Genomic DNA, 7,916 nt, shown 5'->3' with positions numbered 1-7,916 from the left:
AGTCTGGAACTGCGCGACCGTTACGGCCGCAGGTTCGAATCCTGCCTCGGGAATGGATGTGTGTGATGTCCTTGGGTTAGTTAGGTTTAAGTAGTTCTAAGTTCTAGGTGACTTATGACCTCAGCAGATGAGTCCCATAGTGCTCAGAGTCATTTTGAACTAACACTATTCGGCACGCGGATTAATGGCTCCTTTACATCCAGTACTGATCAACTGACCTTTTTAGGTCTTGCTAATTAGTGGGCTGACAATGCGATATCATTAAGCCAAATAGTTCTGGTACGAAATATGTTGCTCCTGACTACCAATTTCAGCACAATAACTCGTCCTTCGATCTCTTGTCTCTCGTACACCACAATCAGCAATAAATGAGAAAACCTCTTCCTATGAGAGTATGCGCAACAGGAAGCTATCTTTGAAAACTGGAATAGAATCAGACGGCAAGCCGACTCCAACTAACTACCAACGAAGTTTCCACACCACCACAGGCGGCTCTTGATAAAACCGACTTTCCTCTAAAATATCTTTTTCACTGTGAGCGACCGCGGCACCCATCTCGCTCAAAGGTTCTTCATATCCATTTGTCTGTGTAGGATATTGTGCACTCGCTTAATTTAAATGCCTACAGTTTCAGCAATCTCACGAATTTTTATTCTGCGGTCAACGATTTGATGCTCTTCGCCTACTTTGCTTGTCCCACAACGTTTATGTTCATTATTCCAAAATTAAACGGTCTCCAATGATGACGGAGAGGGCACATTAACTTCAACCAATTCTGTTTTTATTAATGCGGCAGTCCAATGCTTCAAACGAAACTGTTTAATAACCACACGAAACTCGGTTTCCTCCCATTTCAGTCTGTACGCTTTGTATTGTTGAAATTGTTTGTACAATCCTTCGAATAATCAAGCTTACCAACCATTAGGCAGCAACAAGAATGTTACGTTCTTTCATGGAAAATTACCAGACTCATCCATCCACCCGCATGTAACCAGCTTCCTCACAAACGTTACACTACGGAGTACCGGTACAACTTTACCGAACCCTCTTTTAATGGTGACGGAACCATGAACACAATCATTAAGTTTCAGTTGAACTTTGTGAACTTTTACGACACGAATTCGTACAGAGATGCAATCCGGGACGCTCCATACTCGTATGTGTCCACAAATGCACTGCCATTACAACCATATAACACCACAATGGAACCATTCAAGGGATAATGAATAGCCTTAGGGCACTTTCAGCACCATACATATTACTGAATTCAGTCGCCGCGATGTGGAACTGCGGCTCGCTCCAGCTACCTGAGCTGCATCTTTGCCACTCGTAATGTTAATACACGTAATGTGTATCCACAGGACATGTGGCCTGTAATTGAAGAAGTGTCATGATGATCTCTCCATTGGCAAAAGATTCCGGAATAGTCCCCGATTCGGATCTCCGGGAAGGGACTGCCAAGGGGGAGGTTACCATGAGAAAAAGATTGAATAATCAACGAAAGGATAACGTTCCACGAGTCGGGGCGTGGAATGTCAGAAGCTTGAACGTGGTAGGGGAACTAGAAAATCTGAAAAGGGAAATGCAAAGGCTCAATCTAGATATAGTATGGGTCAGTGAAGTGAAGTGGAAGGAAGACAAGGATTTCTGGTCACATGAGTATCGGGTAATATCAACAGCAGCAGAAAATGGTATAACAGGTGTGGGATTCGTTATGAATAGGAAGGTAGGGCAGAGGGTGTGTTACTGTGGACAGTTCAGTGACCGGGGTCTTCTAATCAGAATCGACAGCAGACCAACAGCGGCAACGATAGTTCAGGTATTTATGCCGACGTCGCAAGCTGAAGATGAACAGATAGAGGAAGTGTACGAGGATATTGAAAGGGTAATGCAGTATGTAAGGGGGGACGAAAATCTAATAGTCATGGGCGACTGGAATGCAGTTGTAGGGGAAGGAGTAGAAGAAATGGTTACAGAAGAATATGGGCTTGGGGCAAGGAATGAAAGAGGAGAAAGACTAATTGAGTTCTGTAACAAGTTTCAGCTAGTAATAGCGAATACCCTGTTCAAGAATCACAAGAGGAGGAGGTATACTTGGAAAAGGCCGGGAGATACGGGAAGATTTCAATTAGTTTACATCATGGTCAGACAGAGATTCCGAAATCAGATACTGGATTGTAAGGCGTACCCAGGAGCAGTTATAGACTCAGATCACAATATAGTAGTGATGAAGAGTAGGCTGAAGTTTAAGACATTAGTCAGGAAGAATCAATACGCAAAGAAGTAGGATACGGAAGTACTAAGGAATGACGAGATACGTTCGAAGTTCTCTAACGCTATAGATACAGCAATAAGGAATAGCGCAGTAGGCAGTACAGTTGAAGAGGAATGGACATCTCTAAAAAGGGCTATCACAGAAGTTGGGAAGGAAAACATAGGTACAAAGAAGGTAGCTGCGAAGAAACCATGGGTAACAGAAGAAATACTTCAATTGATTGATGAAAGGAGGAAGTACAAACATGTTCCGGGAAAATCAGGAATACAGAAATACAAGTCGCTGAGGAATGAAATAAATAAAAAGTGCAGGGAAGCTAAGACGAAATGGCTGCAGGAAAACTGTGAAGACATCGAAAAAGATATGATTGTCGGAAGGACAGACTCAGCATACAGGAAAGTCAAAACAACCTTTGATGACATTAAAAGCAACGGTGGTAACATTAAGAGTGCAACGGGAATTCCACTGTTAAATGCAGAGGAGAGAGCAGATAGGTGGAAAGAATACGTTGAAAGCCTCTATGAGGGTGAAGATTTGTCTGATGTGATAGAAGAAGAAACAGGAGTCGATTTAGAAGAGATAGAGGATCCAGTATTAGAATCTGAATTTAAAAGACCTTTGGAGGACTCACGGTTAAATAAGCAGAAGGGATAGATAACATTCCATCAGAATTTCTAAAATCATTGGGGGAAGTGGCAACAAAACGACTATTCACGCTGGTGTGTAGAATATATGAGTCTGGCGATATACCATCTGACTTTCGGAAAAGCATCATCCACACAATTCCGAAGACGTCAAGAGCTGACAAGTGCGAGATTTATCGCACAATCAGCTTAACAGCTCATGCACCGAAGCTGCTTACAAGAATAATATACAGAAGAATGGAAAAGAAAATTGAGAATGCGCGAAGTGACGATCAGTTTGGCTTTAGGGAAAGTAAAGGGACGCGAGAGGCAATTCCGACGTTACGGCTAATAATGGAAGCAAGGCTAAAGAAAAATCAAGACACTTTCATAGGATTTGTCGACCTGGAAAACGCGTTCGACAATATAAAATGATGCAAGTTGTTCGAGATTCTGAAAAAAGTTGGGGTAAGCTTTAGGGAGAGACGGGTCGTATACAATATGTACAACAACCAAGAAGGAATAATAAGAGTGGACGATCAAGAACGAAGTGCTGGTATTAAGACGGATGTAAGACAAGGCTGCAGCCTTTCGCCCCTACTCTTCAATCTGTACATCGAGGAAGCAATGATGGAAATAAAAGAAAGGTTCAGGAGTGGAATTAAAATACAAGGTGAAAGGATATCAATGATACGATTCTCTGATGACATTGCTATCCTGAGTGAAAGTGAAGAAGAATTAAATGTTCTGCTTAACGGAATGAACAGTCTAATGAGTACACAGTATGGTTTGAGAGTAAATCGGAGAAAGACGAAGGTAATGAGAAGTAGTAGAAATGAGAACAGCGAGAAACTTAACATCAGGATTGATGGTCACGAAGTCAATGAAGTTAAGAAATTCTGCTACCTAGGCAGTAAAATAACCAATGACGGACGGAGCAAGGAGGACATCAAAAGCAGACTCGCTATGGCAAAAAAGGCATTTCTGGCCAAGAGAAGTCTACTAGTATCAAATATCGGCCTTAATTTGAGGAAGAAATTTCTGAGGATGCACGTCTGGAGTACAGCATTGTATGGTAGTGAAATATGGACTATGGGAAAACCGGAACAGAAGAGAATCGAAGCATTTGAGACGTGGTGCTATAGACGAATGTTGAAAATTAGGTGGACTGACAAGGTAAGGAATGAGGAGGTTCTACGCAGAATCGGAGAGGAAAGGAATATGTGGAAAACACTGATAAGGAGAAGGGACAGGATGATAGGACATCTGCTAAGACATGAGGGAATGACTTCAATGGTACTAGAGGGAGCTGTAGAGGTCAAAAACTGTAGAGGAAGACAGAGATTGGAATACGACAAGCAAATAATTGAGGAGGTAGGTTGCAAGTGCTACTCTGAGATGAAGAGGATAGCACAGGAAAGGAATTTGTGGCAGGCCGCATCAAACCAGTCAGTAGACTGATGACCAAAACAAAAAAAAAAAAAAAAAAAAAAATGTTAATATTCGAGCTTCTCTGTGCGCAACAGAAAAGGCAGCTTCTCACCTTTTCCTGAATCTTTCCTCCTCTACTACAATTAACATACAACACATATAACAACATAGTACACCACGCTATGATATATGTACCTTTTAGCTTGACAGTTTGCTGTAACGCAACCAGTAGTGAGTTGATGTGACACGTGACCAATAGCGTAGAGTGCAGAATTTCGAATATTTTGGCACGTTGCAGAATTTTAATAATTGTGAATGAAAATAAAGATAAGCTGAAAAAATAAATCACTGTTCAACTGAGTTTCAGCCGTTTTTATGATAAGAACAATCAGTGCAGTCTGAGAAGGTAAAATGTTGCATCCGTTTACGTTATTTTCTGACACAGTTGCTAAGATCGTAAACTACCAGAACGCAACAATACTAACAAGATTAACTTCAACAGAAAGCGACGTCTTTAAACAATGAGTACATTTAAGGCACTAGATACGTATGAAAAATTCGTATATGCGCATTTATCTTCTATTTAATGAGTGTAAAATCTCGTCCATCGCTACGTCCTGAGCGTAGTACACAATACAGTTACACATATACTATGTATGCAATGCGTTCTTAATGTGAACAGTAGAGAGCTGCGTCCTGCACGTACCAATGTTGGCACCGTAAAGAAGAAAGACGGGGGACCACAATCTTCGACATCGGCAACAGACAAATGACACCCGAAGTTCAATCAGCAATGCACTAGTAAGCGCTCTCGCTTCTTGAGTGCTTCTAAGATTAATTGGTGAATAAAATACTTCAATGTTCAAGAAAAGTAACAAGTAATGCTTTAGATATTACACAACATAAAGGAGCGTTCGAATGTCTTTAAAAGAGGCATATTTGCTTCAGTACTTGGGTTAGTAAAAGTATGAATAGTATTATCCGTAGAACAGAATAACGTACCGTTGAGCCAGTTATCTTTTCCTGAAAACCGAAATTCGATATCTTACAGCGTTCACAAAATAAAAGGTATCTGTATTTTAGACCATTCGCCCTGTATGTGATGTTTCTGTATAAATGTGAGTCACGGATTAGTATAAGCAAGTTTACTTCCCCTGCTTTTAGATACAAAGATATATTTTGAAATGCGGAGAATATTCCAGTGTGAGGATGTACTTCCTTTGCTGCGCGTAGTCCGAAACGCAGTGATGTCCATCCAGCGCTGAGCGATCTGGAGGCGGAAATTAAACGATTAGATCCCCACGTCACTTCAAGCCGCTCCGTGCTGCGTTACGGTTCCACGCATTCGATTGGACGCCAGCGGCTGCCGTGTATGCAGCGCAGTCACCACCAGTCGCGGCGTATCGCCGCCGGAATATTTGCAGCCGTACTCTGCGTATAGGCAGTCCACGGTCTGACGTCAGACACAAGGCGAGGAGCCCGATTTCGAGTACCAGGGATTCAGTAGTGACAAAAGACTTATCTAGTGGTCGTCAGAATAAATGATGACTAACTGAAAACCTCAGCTGCCGACAGGTGTTGCTGATATACCTCGATGTGGACAGCTGAAAATGGGTGCCCCGACCGTGACTCGAACCCGGGATCTCCTGCTTACATGGCAGACGCTCTACCCAGCTGAGCCACCGAGGACACAGATGAATAGCGCGACTGCAGGAACTTATCCCTTGCACGCTTCCAGTGAGACTCACATTCCCAACTGTCCTTGGTGGCTCAGCTGGATAGAGATCCCGGGTTCGAGTCCCGGTAGGGGGAACACATTTTCAGCTGTCCACATCGAGGTATATCAACAACACCTGTCGGCAGCTGAGGTTTTCAGTTAGTCATCATTTATTCCAGGGAAAAGCTGCACGGTCATCAACTGTAACTGTTCTTTCGAGAACAAGTTACTGTCTTCGTATACGTCCGTCAGAATCATCATTTACTCCAGTTCATCTGAACTCCTCACAAGTGAGTTAGTCTTGATCGTGCTATCGGGTGTTACACGTTTATGTGAAACCTGTGTGTCTTTGTCGACCATATTGTGGTAAGGGAAGAAGAAATAATTGAAAGAGAAATAGGTGACATGGCACTGCGAGAGGAATCGACGGACTACTGAAAGGCTTATGTCGAATCAAGGTCCCTAGAGTAGACGACATTCCCTCAGAATTATTGAGACCCTTGGGAAAGCTTGACGGACGGAGTATTCCTGCAATTGTACGCATTACGTATCAGACAGTTGGAGTTTGCATGAAAATGCTATGAGACAAAGCAGCCGTCTGGTTGCACTTTAATAACTTTCAAATGTCTTGACCACACTTTTCATTATTTTCAAACGGAATGTTATGTCAATCATGTAAATCTGTTCAATGGATACACTACACCTCGTCAACATTCTTAACCAGGTGATGTGTTCTAGAACAGTATCTCGCCTTAGCAACAATAATATACTTAGCATATCACCGTTTGGATATCAGAAGAGTTGTTTACTGAAAAAGCCTTTTACATGTTCATTCACTAAATCTTACAACTATTAATTAATAAGATAGGGTCTATTGGTATTTGCTGAGACCCATCTAGGGCATTTGAATATGTGAATGACGGTATTCTCCTAGATAAATTGAAGTTTTATGGGGTTGATAGTGTAGCCAACCAATAGACAGTATTATATCTAACCACAAGAATGCAGCAATCTGTACTTATCAATTCGACCAATATAGTCCAGGGACGTAATTCTGACTGGGGAGAAATCACTTGTAGGGTTCCTGATGGTTCGGTCTTAGGTCCACTACTGTTCCTCATATATGTGAACGATCTTCTGTCTAGTATTCAACAAGAACAATTAGTTCCTGTTTGCAGATGACACTAGTATTGTAAACAATTCAGGCATAAATTACAGAGCCTCTCAGTTTCCAAGAGACAGAATATTTTCAATTCAATTGAATAAATGTAACACCTGTTGAGAAAATAATAAACGGGGTGGAAACCTCAAATTTCTTAGATGTCCAAGCTGATGAGAAATTGGAAAAAGAACGTTTTGGAACTCCTAAAACAACTAAGTTTAGCCACATATCCACTTAGAATCACTGCAGATCTCGGGAGAGACAAATCAGTAAGTTGGTATATTTATCATATTTTCAGTCAATAACGTCATATGAAATAATGTTCTGAGGTAACTCATCTTTAAGAAAGAAAGTCATCGTTGATCATTGCTCGAAAACGTGCTGTAACAGTAATGTAGACATATGTTTAAGGAACTGGACATTCTGACTTCTGATTCACAGTAAATTTCTGCCCTCGTGAAGTTTGTCGAAAATAATTCACTACAGTTCAATTACAATGACATTCATTACTCCACGTTAAGGTTGTCTTTATCACAAAAAGGCGCGCACAATTCTGCAACAAAAGTTTTTCACCACTTATGTAGTGATACAAAATGTCCGACATACAACAAAGCAAAATTTGAAAACAAACTGAAAAGGTTTATCATTAACCATTCTCTCTATTCCGTAGAAGAAATACTATTATAACGTGTAGAAGGTGGCTGGTAG

The 7,916-nt window shown here is 41.4% G+C and overlaps 1 non-coding gene across 1 annotated transcript; it reads right to left on the bottom strand.

Annotated features, from left to right (window-relative positions):
- Positions 1-5,944: 5,944 nt before the first annotated feature.
- On the bottom strand, positions 5,945-6,018 carry Trnat-ugu. Its single transcript has one exon. It is a non-coding gene; the product is annotated as a tRNA-Thr (tRNA).
- Between the last annotated feature and the right edge of the window lie 1,898 nt (positions 6,019-7,916).

This window comes from Schistocerca piceifrons, chromosome 4, assembly GCF_021461385.2.
Source record: "Schistocerca piceifrons isolate TAMUIC-IGC-003096 chromosome 4, iqSchPice1.1, whole genome shotgun sequence".
NCBI lineage: Eukaryota > Metazoa > Arthropoda > Insecta > Orthoptera > Acrididae > Schistocerca > Schistocerca piceifrons.
Note: the sequence above shows the minus strand (reverse complement) of the source record. Positions and strands in the feature narration are given on the sequence as shown.